We start from the raw sequence: 16,059 nt of genomic DNA, 5'->3' as shown, positions 1-16,059 counted from the left end.
TAGGTGCAGGGCACCATTTTGATGTCATTCGGTTTCAGTCAACATGATATCGAGATCTTCAAGGATCATGCCTGCACCTTCCAGCCTTGGCACCTGAATTACCAGAGATGTCATCTGCGTAAATACATTTACATGATGATGTTGGTCGGATATCTCTGGTGCAAAGGTTGAAAAGTATAAGTGCAAATGACAGATTGTTGTGGGATGCCATTCATACAGCTTGTATTGTTACCAAGATGTACACGAAATTGTTGCTCAGCACGTTACCAACAAGCAGAATAGTAGTTCTACACGAGAGTGAGCCAGTTTGAGCACAGACCTTTCCTCCAAACAGAATCATAGGCAGAAGACATGTCGATAAAGGCTCCTGCTTTTGTAAGCTTCGATGCGGCTAGTTAGTGCCAATACCTGTTCACAGCAGTTACAGCCTGGCCTAAAACATTCCTGCTCATGTAGGAGAACCTGCTCGAAGGGCTTCAACCATTACAGAAGTACAAGAGTTCACAGCAGGAAGGAAGCAGGGATATAGGTCGATAGTTTCTTGGGTCATCATCACGTGCGGGTTCCGGGGTCATTCCCCAGGTTCAAAATGGCAATGACCTTGGCACAATTCCATTAGTTGGTATAATGGCAGTTGCAAATATTTTGAAGCCATGTGTATCTCCTTTCCTCAATAAGTTTAAAGAATTTGGGGGAACATGTCAGGTAATGCTGTTTTTCTTGACTTGGTATCGGACAGCCTTCGGTATACTTCCCTGATGGAGAAAGGTGGATGAAAAGGTTAGTAGTGTGATCCTACTGCAGAAGCAAAGTGTTCGTTTGATATCATTCCTGTGATGGTGATTAGCTCCACCTTAGATGAAGACAATTTTTTTTTAAACCCCCAAAAAACGACTCCTCTAGAGATTAACGTCTTTGAAAAAAAAAATATATATATATGACCTTCAAGGTTTATCGGTTTCACCTAATTAAAGAATCCCACTACGGAACCACATTCCAGTGTGAATGTTGCGTACATGTCAAACATCATATTTGTGTTGGCATCAATGGACAGCATAACATCATGTCTGGTATTGTATCAATAAACATTCAACATCCAAAGGGGCAGATGTTTTTAATGCCATGAACAAACTTTGGTACAGCATGGGTGGTGAAGTTTGTGGTCTAGTTTCATAGAAATAGTGTGTGTAGTTTCAGAAAAGAAAGCAAATACCTAATTTTTGGGGGGGGTGGGGAGGGCGGGCAAACCTGGACCCACTTTGAACCCTGGTAGACCCCCTTAATCCCTGAATCCTTTAATGCTGTGAACAAACTTTAGTCACCACACAAATATCCTTTGTGCCAAATTTGGCCGCAATCCCATCAGTGGTTTCAGAGAAGAAGTTTCAAGTGTTTACGGACTGGCGGATGGACAGACGATGCACCATCGCATAAGCTCCCCTGAACTACGTTCCAGTTGAGCTAAAAACAATCTCTTTAAAGTCCTGGGTGACCATGTGACATCAGCAGTACCCAAACGAATTTTACATTTTGTAAAACCGCAAATTTAAATTTAATTTAAATGCGTTTTTTTTGTAAAATTCCATCAAACATCACAAACCACATTTGTTCAGGATTAAAATCACATACAGCCGAGTAAACAGCTTAAACAGTGGTTACGTTTCTTTAAAAAAATTTCAAATGATTACAACACATCCAGAATAATCTGCTCTTCAACGAAAAATATTTTTAGCCTTCATGCTTTAATCTTGAGTTACCTGGAGGTTGCCACTCACCTGGGTTCGAAACTCAACCAAGATATAAACTGTCATCACGGTGATCCATCATGTGCATGTTAAACTGGTCGTCCCTTCTGCTGGCCCTAAACTTCCCATTGCGTCCTTCGTGAAGAGTATTCGAGTTATCACCAGCACCCTGAACCAATTAAAATCCTGCATCCTCAATCAAACTTCAGGCCTGTCCAGCGGGTTTGTGAAAGATTTGGCCCAAAAAGCATTCCCCAGCTGACCCCACAAGAATGTGCAAATAATTGGGCCTTTTGTAGCAGTAGTAACGGGCTGACGTCATAGAGCTAGTGGTAAACAGAGCATGCAATGGAAATTAAACGTTGGGCTAACAAAGTAATGTTGAAATAATGGAAAAATCTCAGGTGATCAACATCCAACCTGCCACACAGATTTATGGACGTTTTACGCAGTGAGCCCAACATCAGTTTTGTCCCTCAACAAACATTTTTAATAGTATCCACAACACGATTGTTGTGCAAGTCAACTGTTGAAAAAGATGCTCATGACCTGTATCGGAATGTCCCCTTTGAGAAATGGTCAAATTCAGCCGGTGGACACCTTGCTGCGGAGCATGGACGACGTACTTATGAGACAATTGCTATGCCGGCTTCATATTGCACCTGCAGCCACTCATTGTGGAAGCAAAGGAAGCAAAAGAAAGATTTGTTGCAAACTTGGGTAATCACCAAGCTACCTTGCTAGATCCCACAGGGTGGTTCAACTTGTGTAACTGACAACCATTATGGCTGAAAAGTTTCCGCAAAAGCCTCACCTTCATTTCAGATGGAAAATCATTTTGAATTCCAAAAACCTTTAACAAAATACTACGGCAGGTTTGTCCTTCAATGGCATTTAGTGCGTGTTGTTGGAACAAACAGACAATATTTCGAACAAAACTCCTGTGCCCGTAGCATGGCTGCTTAGAAAACCCGAGTCAGGTCATTCTTGGTTACATTTCCTGTTAGTCTTGCTCACATATACTGTAGCCATCACCCAATTACATAGATTGGATTCAAACAAATTCAAGTTGACAGCAAAGTCAAAACTCCATCAACATGTTCGTTTACAATACTTTACCTTAGATAATACACTCAAGACAAAATGCACTCAAGTGGAGAAGACTTGCACAACAAGGAAGATACCCTCATCATGCGCAGGTTAACAGAGAAAAGCCCACCACTAAATGCAGCAACCACTTGCTTGTTACCAAGCAGGTAATCTGACCAAAGGACATTATCGGACTCGGTGGTGTGATAGAGTATACATTCCGAGTGTGGAAGGTGACAGTTCAAACCCAACCCTTGCCAAGTCATACCAAGGTCCGAAAATGGTACTTGCTGCTTACTTGGTTGACACTCCTCATTGAAGGATAGAGCACGGACAAGCAACCTGATCTCAGCATTGAAGAATAGAGCACAGACAAGCAACCTGATCTCAGCATTGAAGAATAGAGCACAGACAAGCAACCTGATCTTATAATTGAAGGATAGAGTACGGACAAGCAACCTGATCTTAGCATTGAAGCATAGAGTACGGACAAGCAACCTGATCTTAGCATGGAAGAATAGAGTACGGACAAGCAACCTGATCTCAGCATTGAAGCATAGAGTACGGACAATCAACCTGATCTTAGCATTGAAGGATAGAGCACAGACAAGAAACCTGATCTTAGCATTGAAGGATAGAGTACGGACAATCAACCTGATCTCAGCATTGAAGGATAGAGCACAGACAAGAAACCTGATCACAGCACTGAAGGATAGAGCACAGACAAGAAACCTGATCTTAGCATTGAAGGATAGAGTACGGACAATCAACCTGATCTTAGCATTGAAGGATAGAGTACGGACAATCAACCTGATCTCAGCATTGAAGGATAGAGCACAGACAAGAAACCTGAACTCAGCACTGAAGGATAGAGCACAGACAAGAAACCTGATCTCAGCATTGAAGCATATAGCATGGACAAGCAACATGATCTCAGCACTGAAGGATAGAGCACAGACAAGAAACCTGATCTTAGCATTGAAGGATAGAGTACGGACAATCAACCTGATCTCAGCATTGAAGGATAGAGCAGACAAGCAACCTGATCTTAGAATTGAAGGATAGAGTACAGACAAGCAACCCCATCGCAGCATTGAAGGATAGAGCAGACAAGCAACCTGATCTTAGCATTGAAGAATAGAGCACAGACAAGCAACCTGATCTTAGAATTGAAGGATAGAGTACAGACAAGCAACCTGATCTTAGAATTGAAGCATAGAGTACAGACAAGCAACCTGATCTTAGCATTGAAGCATAGAGTACGGACAAGCAACCTGATCTTAGCATTGAAGAATAGAGTACGGACAAGCAACCTGATCTCAGCATTGAAGCATAGAGTACGGACAAGCAACCTGATCTTAGCATTGAAGCATAGAGCACAGACAAGAAATCTGATCTTAGCATTGAAGGATAGAGTACGGACAATCAACCTGATCTTAGCATTGAAGGATAGAGTACGGACAATCAACCTGATCTCAGCATTGAAGGATAGAGCACAGACAAGAAACCTGATCTCAGCACTGAAGGATAGAGCACAGACAAGAAACCTGATCTCAGCATTGAAGCATATAGCATGGACAAGCAACATGATCTAAGCATTGAAGAATAGAGCACAGACAAGCAACCTGATCTTAGAATTGAAGGATAGAGTACAGACAAGCAACCCCATCGCAGCATTGAAGGATAGAGCAGACAAGCAACCTGATCTTAGCATTGAAGAATAGAGCACAGACAAGCAACCTGATCTTAGAATTGAAGGATAGAGTACAGACAAGCAACCCCATCGCAGCATTGAAGTATAGAGCACAGACAAGCAACCTGATCCCAGCAATGAAGGATAGAGCACAGACAAGCAACCATTGCACAACCTCCATGGGCCTAATTGCCTCTTGCATTGCAGCTCCTTGTAAGGAACTAGCATTATTACATTTTGAAATTGATGTACGAAATATATCATGGGGAATGAGAGACTTATCAAGTCTCAAAACAAAGTTGGAATATTCATCTGTGAGCTGGTTTATACCACCAAGTACAAAAACATATATACAAAAAAATTTGAGAAATTATTTCTTCATTCAGTGTGATCTCAAGTGTGTGCATGAATGAGACTATTTGCAATCCTATCAGCATAATATTTGTGAACTCGCTGAAAATAACAAATTTCAGGTTACACAAAAGTAAATGGAGCAATGCGACTGTCACCAATATGCCTCCACGTAGTCCCTGCCCATGACAATGGGTAGATGCCCTCATTCATTGTCCTAAAAATAAAGTATGATTTCATTCCCTTCAGCTGTTTTCAAGTATCACTTTTTACCTGACAGGACAGGTTTCACATCGATTGGTGAAGCAGTTTCGGAGAAGGGATTTTTTTTAAATACCGGATTTCAAGCTAATATGGCTGCCAAACCACATGGTATGACATTTAAAAAATGTACACTCTGCATATGTATGGGTAGGGGATCACATTGGTGAAGTTTCGTGTTGATCGGATAAGGTTTGTTTTTCTATCCAAGATGGCTGCCAAACCACGTTGCCCATGACATCATCATTTTCAAACTAGATGCAACAATGGTGTTAAATGACATTTGTAAAATTTCACATCGATAGGGTAAGCGGTTTCAGAGATAAAATTATTTAATATCTTCCTTCAATCCAATATGGCTGCCACACCATGTGACCAATGCCGTTTTCATGATCAACTTTTAATCGTCATGGCTGTCAATGACACGTAAAGTTTTGAGTGAATCGATTTGGTGGTTTAGGAGAAAATGCTTCTTTAAGGTTTTAGGTTAAATCCAATATGGCTGCCAAACCATGTGACCTATGATGTCATAAATTAAATATTTCAATACAAATGGGTCATAGATCACGTGCATGCAATTTCAGATTTTTAGGATAATGTATTCGATTAAAACAGTGATGGCTGGTATACCACTTCACCAATGAGGTCATAATTATCATTATTTTGTTCCCCATTGGGAGTACTTGACAATGTGCCAAGTTTCAAATTTTTCCATTCAGCGGTTTCCAAGAAATCGTTTTTTAATTATTTGCATTTAATCCAAGATGGCTGCCATACCACGTGACCTATTATGTCAAAATTATCACCACATTATGCATGGGTGTCGTTCATACCCTGAAAGTTTTGTCTCAATCAGACATGTGGTTGCTGAGAAAAATGAGGTTTCGCCCATACGGACAGACGTATGGACAGACAACCCGAAAACATAATGCCTCCGGCCACCTTTGGGGGCGGAGGCATAAAAAGATAAACATTGGTGGTATGTTGATACTTTAACCAAAATTATTGCTTCTCAATTTTCTGAGTTCTTTAATCTATCATTCTACCTCAAAATCAAACATCACTCCCATCCACAAGATGCAAAAACAGACCGTACCAACCACAGTCTGGTGAGCCTTGCTTCCGATTACAAGCAAAGTCATGAAATCCATCATTGCTGCTGGTGTAGTCCTGGTTTCATACAACGTGATCTGACCACCAGTTTGGATTCCATGCCAGTCAACTCTGGACATGCTGCTGGTAGTCTTCCAGCAATGGTCTATAATCATGTAATTGGTTCACGAGTTATCAAGTGACCACTATATTCGTCATGTGTGTGCATCTGTCTGTGTGTGTGTGTCTGTCTGCAGCATAACTACTCGATGATTTCAACTGATCTTGATGAAACTTGCGTGGGAGGTTGATATGATCTAGTTGTGTCCTGCCTAGTGGGCGTATTGCGCCCATTGTGGGCAGAGCCACACCCGAAAAAGATGTCTTTTTAGGGGGTAATCGAGTTCAAGCTACATCTTCTCCGAGGGGTTTGGTGGAATCTGACAGGGGTTTCGGTATTTGGTTAGGCCAATGATACGTGTCTAGCCCCACAGAGCTCGATTTTTCATTTTCGCCCCAAGGTCAAGGTCACAAGGTCACGAAATTTAGAAAAGTCGATTTTTGATGGTTTAGTTACATTGTTCGCTTCCTGATAGGGTGAAATGTCGTACATGATCTTATCTTATCACATACATCATGAAATACAAGTTTTCCAACAAATTTCAGAATCTTCGACCTTTGACCCTTGAAGGTCACAAAGGTCAAATTTTCAAAGTTGTCGGAATCTAACCGAATTTTCGGTATTGTGTAGCTAACTAACCTCATCACTGATTATACATCATTTTCTATTTCAAGGGCAGTAACCTTCGTTTTGACATCTCCGGGCCTGGCCTGTCCCGGTTATAGTCCGTCCTTTGTCATTGAATACCGCTCGCTCGTGAACCATCGTCGTCTCCTGACTTGTCTATATTTATGATCATGTGATATATATTTTCATTATTCTTAACCATCCCCAGCAACTTGCATTTATTTAAGAGAAACTACATCTGCCAATCCATTACCCAATCAGAGTATGTAGACTTTCCTGAATCTGCTCACCACTCTCTCTGCTATCTACCACACCTCCAAGCTTTGTGTCACCTGCAAATTTAGAAAGCAGACGCAACCCACTGTCTAATTATGAATAAGAATAATAATGGTCCCAGAACTGATCCCTGAAGAACCCAACTACTTAAATCCTCCCATTGCATTGGAACTCCCTCTCTCAAAGTCTGAGTACGGTACTGCCAAAGCAGCCCCAGTCTTGTTCCTAATCTACAGAAATGACATCCGTTCTGAAAAATCCTCTTCATTGTTACAGATGACTCTTCATCAGTATCTATCTATCTATCACTGAACTGATGTTGACAAGTGGCACATGTCATTCAATACTGAAGAAAAAAAAAATGACACCTTGTGTAGTTCAACAAGGATAAAGGAAAGACAATCCGAGACTGCATGTTAAATGAAGATAAAGTACCAATGATAAAGAAAGCAAATGTTAGAAATCTTCTTGCGACGTCTACTTTGTAACAGGAATAATGTTTATTTGCATTTGATCGTTTTACTTTCTGAAACATTTTGGCCTTCAACAATTCTGCAAATGTAATAATTTGCTGGATGATGGTTGCCTCGTCTCAGGGATGTCAGGGAGGGGAGATCTAATGTTATTTCATAAAACTTGGCAGGCAAAAGCCCATAAAGGTCCAATGTTGGCATATATGCCCAAAGGAGAAACATTACAAGTTTGAAGTTAAATCTCTGCCGCTGGTATGGGTAATCCGCGCAAGATTAGTTGCAATTTGAGGGACATCCTGCTATTCCCTCAGTAATAAAACTCTTCTAGCAAGACAAAGTCAAAGATGAGTCAGATGGTTAAGAGTCAAAAGTCTTTCGCACGTCAGAAATGAGACCATGTTTATGAAGTTCACCTGCAAAGAACAAGGTGGTACAAACATTTAACAAATCTGAATTAGAAAGTTCAACTTTTGTTTCCCTGTAGAGAGTGTAGAGAGAATGGGAGAATTTGAGGAGAAGGTACTTTAGGCACACGTATGGCTCAAGGGATCAAAATGATGGTATTTTCAATTTCGTGCACACATTAATCATTCGGGAGTGGTTAAACCCACTCACATAATCTGAGTGTTTACCAGCATTTTGCTTAAGTATTTTTTATGTTAGGAGAGTCATGTACCCAAAAGGTGGAATTTTCGCCCCTTCCCAAAAAATGGACCACGCCTACATCTCCTTCAAGTCTTTTGCATATACGAGGAGCCACCTGAGATAATTTGTTCAGAACCACCCAAAATTTACCATTTTTCTCCCCAACTTTAACACAAGCATATTTATGTGAACATTGTTGTTCAGATTCGGTGTTCATTAGCGAAATGGATGCATAACCTTACAATGACCGGCATCAGCTGATTATTAGCACATTGCAGTATGAATGTGCCAACAATGAGCTTATGCCAGAGGTGTGCACCCACACCTCTAAGCTTTCTAGCCTGGGTTTTAATCATGACCCAGCTATAAACTGCCATCCAGATGTTCCGCAGGTAGGGTGAGGCATCAATATGTGCCGTCCCTCGGTAGGACACAAAACCAACTCCAATCTTCTGGCAGTAGTTGATGGTCGTTAAAGATCCCACGAGGAGGCGAGTTATGTGGCACACTGATCACATTACAAATTCCAATCCATAATCAGCTGCACTCAACATCAGGCCTCACCATCTGGTTCACAAAAGTCGAGCAAAAACATTTCCCCGGCCAACAAATAAGGTGGGAATAATTGGGACCATTAAATTAGTAGTCGTAGTAAATATACAAGTACAAGGGAACAAAACTTTTCTGCAGGATATGAAATATCAAAATCAGACAAACTCATTCATAGAAAATCCATCAGCGGTACTATGTTGTGAATCATACAATTTATAAACTTGAAAGAGCTAAAATCAGATTACAAATCCCAAATTCTTGCTCGAGAATCACATTCTTTAGGCCTTCCTCTTCTTAAATAGACTAATACGAGGGCATTAGATGAGTAGAGCAAAAACTCAATGTTTGGATTGTCAGTTTGAGCCAAGGGAAGAGAATCGGGCTGGAAGTAGAAAGATCATAATTTCAAGTAACTGGTCAGGGGTGACAGAAGATTGAAATATGGAAATGGAATTAACATTGCTTCTTGTTGGAATAATTGGAGGAAGTGCAGTGAAGTTTTGTGTTGTGTTATAGAAAAGTACTGCTGAAACTGAAAGGAAGAATTTACAAGAAAGTTGTGAGACTGACTTTGTTAAGCAGTGCGGAAGCTTGGGCAGCAATCAAAGAAAGAGGAACAGTCACTGGATGTAAATGAGATGCGGATGTGGAGAATTTTTTTTTTTGAAGGCTCCAGTCACTGACTATATAGTGCTCATCGAGGCCAGGCCTTAAAATAAAATAACTGCATAAAGATTTTTTTTTTAAAGAAAAAAAAAAAGAATGTAAAGGTGAGGAGTGAAAATGAGTAAGAAAAGTGAATGATGAAAAGTGAATAATGTTTGTTTGTCGTTTGAGTGAGACAAAGTAAGACCAGCAATCCTGACATGGAGATTGCAAGATGACCACTTTAACGCTCCCAAGTCCAAACAGTAGTACGACCCTGAGTGGTTGCTGTCGACAACCTACTACCTAAAAATGACAAGGATATGTGGAGTGACAAGAAAGGACAAAATTAGGAAACGGTATAATCAGAGGGTCAGTGAAGATTGTGGAAGCATCAGAGAAAGTAGCTGAGAAGATTAAATTGATTTAGTGATCTGATGAGAGAAAGGTAGGGGTAGAGAGAAAGGGAGGAGTGAGAGACAAAGGGCAGGGAGGAGAGAGACAAAAGGTGGGGTAGGGGAGAGACAAAGGGTGGGGGTTGGAGAAGGAGGGAGGGGGTTGGAGAGGTGGCGCAGAGAGGCCATAGAGAAGGGGGAGGGGAGACGATGGGAAGAGGGGAGATGGGGGCGAGTGGGGAGAGAAGGAAGAGAGATGGGTATGGGCTGCCAAGAAGAAGAAGAGGAAGGCCTAAGACCAGATGGAAGGATGCGGTGGCAAGAAATTTTGAAGTTGTGGGATCGGAAGAAGAATGAACTGACAGGAGATGGAGAAGGGTAAGGGTAATCAACCAGCATTGTGGTGACAACCAAGTAGCCAAAAAATAAATAAATAAAAAGAAGAAGAAGACTAACATGAGTGCATTGATCCCCACTCAGTTCAAGTCCTAATCCCTTTGTGCCTCCATCTCTATAATAAGTACCCATTGGCACTTGGTCTCGCAATTTAATACTACACCAGCAGAACATCCAATGGAATTAAAAGGTTAAAACATCCAAAAATTAAAAATATATATCAAAATAAGGTACGAGCTTGAAGAATAGGGACCTGGGAGGATAATTTTAAATTTGCTTTGCATTGGCTATCATTTTAGAAGATATGATTCAAAATACATTATAATACAGCAATGCAGGACAGTTTAAAAAGCACAACATATGACATGCAGAAGGCATAATTAAACAAGTCCGAAAGTCTAACAGCGGCGTAGCCGGGCTTGTTTGATACTTTTGTTGAGGAGGATTGTATGACCTGGATGGAGATACCAGTTATCAAATGATGCAAGTATTTAATTCTTGTGAAGTACTCCAAGTCTCTAAGCTGTCTGTCACCATGGAAGTGAAGAGTTTGCATTGAGACACTGGTTTATTCTATATGTTGGTCAGTTAGTCAACAATATCAAGCGACTTCAGCACCACCCCGACACACACCACTGTGTGTTACGGAATGAGGTGTTTTACGGCGGCCGGAGTGCAAATCCTGCCACCAACCTCCTTGAGCGAGGACCCAGTAAGTTGGTACTCATTTTGCCGACCTCGGAAGGATGACGGGATGCGTCAACCCCACCTGGTGTTAATTCAACAGCTGACCAGGATTCGAACGCAGGATCCTTGGATCCCAAACCCTCCACCCTAAGCGTTAAGCCAACACCAGGCCTAGGGTGGTTGGAGGCAGTCATAAGAAATGCTTCAATGTTTGAACAGCCATTAATCCAGGTTTTAATTATATATGATCTGGGGGGGGGGGGGGGAGGGGCATTCATTCCTTCTCCCCCACCCCTCCACCCATCATACATCATCACCTTGTTGTCATAATTTCAGTTGCCCCCAATCAAGTGTGATAATTTGCCCCAACCAGGTATACGACGTAATATATGAACGTTCCCTAAACGGTGTTGAAAGAAACAACTGGCAAATCCAAATGGCATTATATTCTACCTTTCAAAACCGTAATTGTCGGCTATAAAACTCCCCAAATATGTAGGATAAATATGTGATAGACATACAGTACATACATACGGAGAGACAAAGCAGTGCTAATGTTGGTTTATTTACACAGCAAGTTGAACGGAAACATTTATTATTCTACGACAGAAGAAACCCTTTAAAAGGACACAGAACGAGCATACAAAATTATATATACAGTAGTGATATTTTGCATAGCAATATAAAAATACATAAAACTACACAGAAAGAACCCACAAACAACAACAACAACAACCACCACCATAACAATCGAGTGTTATAAAAGATCCTTGTTTTCACGTGTTTTACTTCATGTGTTTCACGTGTTTGTTTGTGTTTCACACGGATTGAAAAACGTCAAGGTAGAGCATGCAGATTGTGAAACATGACAGGTTCAATGATATGCCCGGCCTGAACGGCATATAAATCAAAATGGCGGGGTGTGGAGTCAGCCGTCATGACATCACATCAGCCCTGTCATGTGACCAAATCATCAGCTCTGATTGGTGTATGTTTGAGGGGACATACATAAATGCATACATACATACATACTGACAGACAAACACTGTTCCAGATGGCTTTGCCCTATGCGCTACGCCGTAAAAAGAAAATATTGGGGGGGGGGGGGGGGGGGGGGGAATGCAGAGGTGCGACAGAATTGGACGAAATTTGGTGCACATGTTGGGTGTGTGAAGGATGAATTGTCGAGCTTTTGGTGAAGATCCAGATACTAGAACTTTTTTTCTTTCTCCATTTTAACTGAATTTTTATTGAGAAAAGGGCCAAAACCGTATATAGCATGATCTCAAAAAGCTGTGGCTGGATTATGATAAAACTTGGTAGGTGAGTTGGGTAGGTGACAAGAACAAGCCGATTCGATCTTGGTTCAGGTCCAGTGCAGATCTGACCTGTTGTTTGAGAATTGTTCAAGCCTCATATGTTTGAGAATTGTTCATCAAGCTTCATATGTTTGAGAATTGTTCATCAAGCTTCATATGTTTGAGAATTGTTCAAACTTCATATGTTTGAGAATGGTTCAAGCTTCATGTTTGAGAATTGTTCAAACTTCATATGTTTGAGAATGGTTCAAGCTTCATATGTTTGAGAATGGTTCAAGCTTCATATGTTTGAGAATTGTTCAAACCTCATATGTTTGAGAATGGTTCAAGCTTCATATGTTTGAGAATTGTTCATCAAGCTTCATATGTTTGAGAATTGTTCAAGCTTCATATGTTTGAGAATTGTTCAAACTTCATATGTTTGAGAATGGTTCAAGCTTCATATGTTTGAGAATTGTTCATCAAGCTTCATATGTTTGAGATTTGTTCATCAAGCTTCATATGTTTGAGATTTGTTCATCAAGCTTCATATGTTTGAGATTTGTTCATCAAGCTTCATATGTTTGAGAATTGTTCATCAAGCTTCATATGTTTGAGAATTATTCAAGCTTCATATGTTTGAGAATTGTTCATCAAGCTTCATATGTTTGAGAATTGTTCAAACTTCATATGTTTGAGAATTGTTCATCAAGCTTCATATGTTTGAGATTTGTTGAAGCTTCATATGTTTGTTCTTAAAATTCATTTATAGTTTTGCACCGATAGAAAATTCATTTTGGCATGTTGTGCCATCTCCATCGATGTTAAGGAATTTTAACTTTATTAAGAGACCAAGGCCTGGTTTATGTGCCTTCACAAGATGATCTTCGAAATATTCACCTCCAGGTTTCCACAACTCATGCCTCTGTGTCGTCCTATGAAGGGGAAGGGCATTCAAAAGTTTTCAGCTGGAGCTACTACCCCAGTCGAAGAAACGCCAGTTATTGGTTTTATTTTTTATCATTGGCTCTGTTAAAATACTGTGAACCCGTTTTATTCCCACCTTGAGGGACCAACTGGAGAAAGTTTTCGTTGGGGCCCATAAGGGGGGTGGGGGCGGCGGGGAGGGGGACACTAGTCGTTTCACAAATGGAGTTGCCAGGCCTGGGGTTTGATTAAAGTCTATTACGCGTCTATTCTGCGCAAAATGCACCATGGTGGGATTTTTCATCTCCACTAAGCAGCCTCAGGCTTAAAGTTGTTCCAATGGTAGCACAGAAGACGTGCCTTCCAGCAATGGGTGTTGGTGAATGGCCAGGCACGCGGGGCACCAGATAAACAGTTTATAGTTAGGTGGAGATTCTAACTCCGGTGAGACAGCCCAGAAGTGAAGTGCTTTTTCAATGCCCCACGTATCCAGCAATCCTAATCCAGTATATGTGCAGAGTTTCAAAAAGTACCCTATTGGGGTTTTCCTTTGCACATTAATTCTAATGTTTTGTAAATATTCGAATGCACCTTCTCTTGTAGTGGCAAAAGGACCAGTGGAAGCATCGCACTCAGGGTCACCTGTTTGATGTTTCCATCCCAGCCGTATGCCTCATTAAAGTCTCAAGGAGTTAGAAGGACAACCAAAGAGAACACCATCAACGGTATTGCGGCTAGTTTAAACAGTCGTTTGGGAATGGTTAAGCAATGTATCAACAGCTATTCATAACAACGTCTGGAATGGCATTTTAAAATGCTCCCCAGGGTTGGAAGGCATGTTAAAGTTTGTATTTATCTTTCATTCCACCGAGACCACATTGCCTGGAGATGGGCAGGCATTCGTCTCGACAGAGGGCAGTGCATCATAAAGACTGGAACGAGATCGAAAGGTGAGATAGGCCATGCCATTAAACCAACATCTTATCTGCAGTGGCCGATGGAAGGCCACCAAGGAGGAAGTGTAGTTCCATAGCATTTAGCAAGCATTCCAGAGTTGCACAAGTTATTGAGGATATTTCCTGCCTGGATTGCAACAGAGGGAATTGCAAATGCCTCTTCGAGCCACTACAGCAGCAGAAAACGATTTTTTTTGTTTGCAAGAGACCTAGATGGTGCTTTTTGTTGCAGGCAGGGGTCAAATCGCCTCAAGGTCAGAAGGCTGGCTACGATACTCAGCCATTGCAAGCACAGTGGAGAGATATAAATTGCTTGCAATCTGGCCACGAAGCAGCAGATCATTACACTTTAGAACGCAGACAAGTTGCACAGACATCGAATTGTGTTGCAACAAGTTATTACCCGAACAAAAACCGAATCACGGAAACACTGTCGTGTTCCTCAATCTAGCTATACCACTAAGCGTGTCGAAGCATATTACAAGTGCAGAGCTACATTCAATGATAAGCACTAGCATGCATGGCCAGAATTGGCAACTGGTATTTAAAAATGACTAAAACTATAAAACTAACACAAACTAAAAAAATGAACCGACCATGGTAGCACAATCAGGGAAGATTTCAGCTTCACACCTGTTATTCATTCATTCCTTTGACAAACACGTCTTACTGTACTTCATTGCTGGCATGGCAGGACCCATACTTACCTAGAATAGCACAGTCTGGGGCAATTGGATGTATCAAACAAGACATCAAAGAGAGTCATCGAAAACGATTCATACTACCACCCTTAGCCACCACAGGAAAACAGCATACCTGCAAACTACCTGTTACTTCAGACATTTCTATAGGTCATCAAAAATAATAATAATAATAATAATAACAATAATAATAAAGATATTTTGAATGATGAGTGGCCACCTGTACACATGCTTTTCAAGGAAAAACCTCTACAAGGAAGATGACATCTGATTTAGAACACCAAGACCATCAGCACACAATGGCCTGCCCTTACGAAATGTGCTATTTTCGACAGGGACATCACAATATCAACAACAGGCAGTTTAAGGCCATTTTCCCTGCTAGAGCAGGGGTTAGCCTTGCGGTCCCCATGACGATCTTCTCCATTTTGCCCTATTTTCTGCATCTCTCCTTGTTAACCCCCTTGCCCGCATTTCTTCTTCCACCATCTTTAGCCAAGTCTTTCTCGGTCTTCCCCGTCCTCTACTTCCTTCTACATTCATTTCCATCACTCTTCTCAACCAGTCACTTTCATCCTTCCTCAACACATGACCAAACCATCTCAACCTGTTCATCTTCACAGCATCCATCACAGGCTCTATTCCCATCATCTTTCACAATTCATCATTTGGCTTCCTCTCTCTCAACGATACTCCGCACATTCATCGAACCATTCGCATTTCCACCCTTTCCAACTTTCGTTGCTGCTCTGCGTTCATTACCCATGTCTCGCTCCCAGAAATCATAACACTTCTCACACATGCAGCATACACCTTTCCCTTCAGCTTCAACGACACTCCCCTCCTCGTCAGCACACCACTCAGTTCCCGAAACGTCTTCCATGCACATCTCACTCTAGCAACCGTTGCCGAGTCTGATCCACCTTCTCCATTCAGCATGTCTCCGAGTTAGCAAAAATTTGTTCACACCTTCCAGCTTCATGCTGTCTCCAAGATCCAACTCAACATTTCCTCCAGCTGCTGCTCCCTCTGTGCACACCTTACACTTGAATGTAGCTCCCACACTGGTTAATGACCCTCTCAAACCACTACATTTTTGATGAACCCACTCAGCGCACATTGTACATTG

This window comes from Myxine glutinosa, chromosome 10 (assembly GCF_964187855.1).
Source record: "Myxine glutinosa chromosome 10, kmMyxGlut1.1, whole genome shotgun sequence".
Taxonomy (NCBI): domain Eukaryota; kingdom Metazoa; phylum Chordata; class Myxini; order Myxiniformes; family Myxinidae; genus Myxine; species Myxine glutinosa.
The sequence above is the reverse complement of the archived record's forward strand: the minus strand, read 5'-3'. Positions refer to the sequence as shown.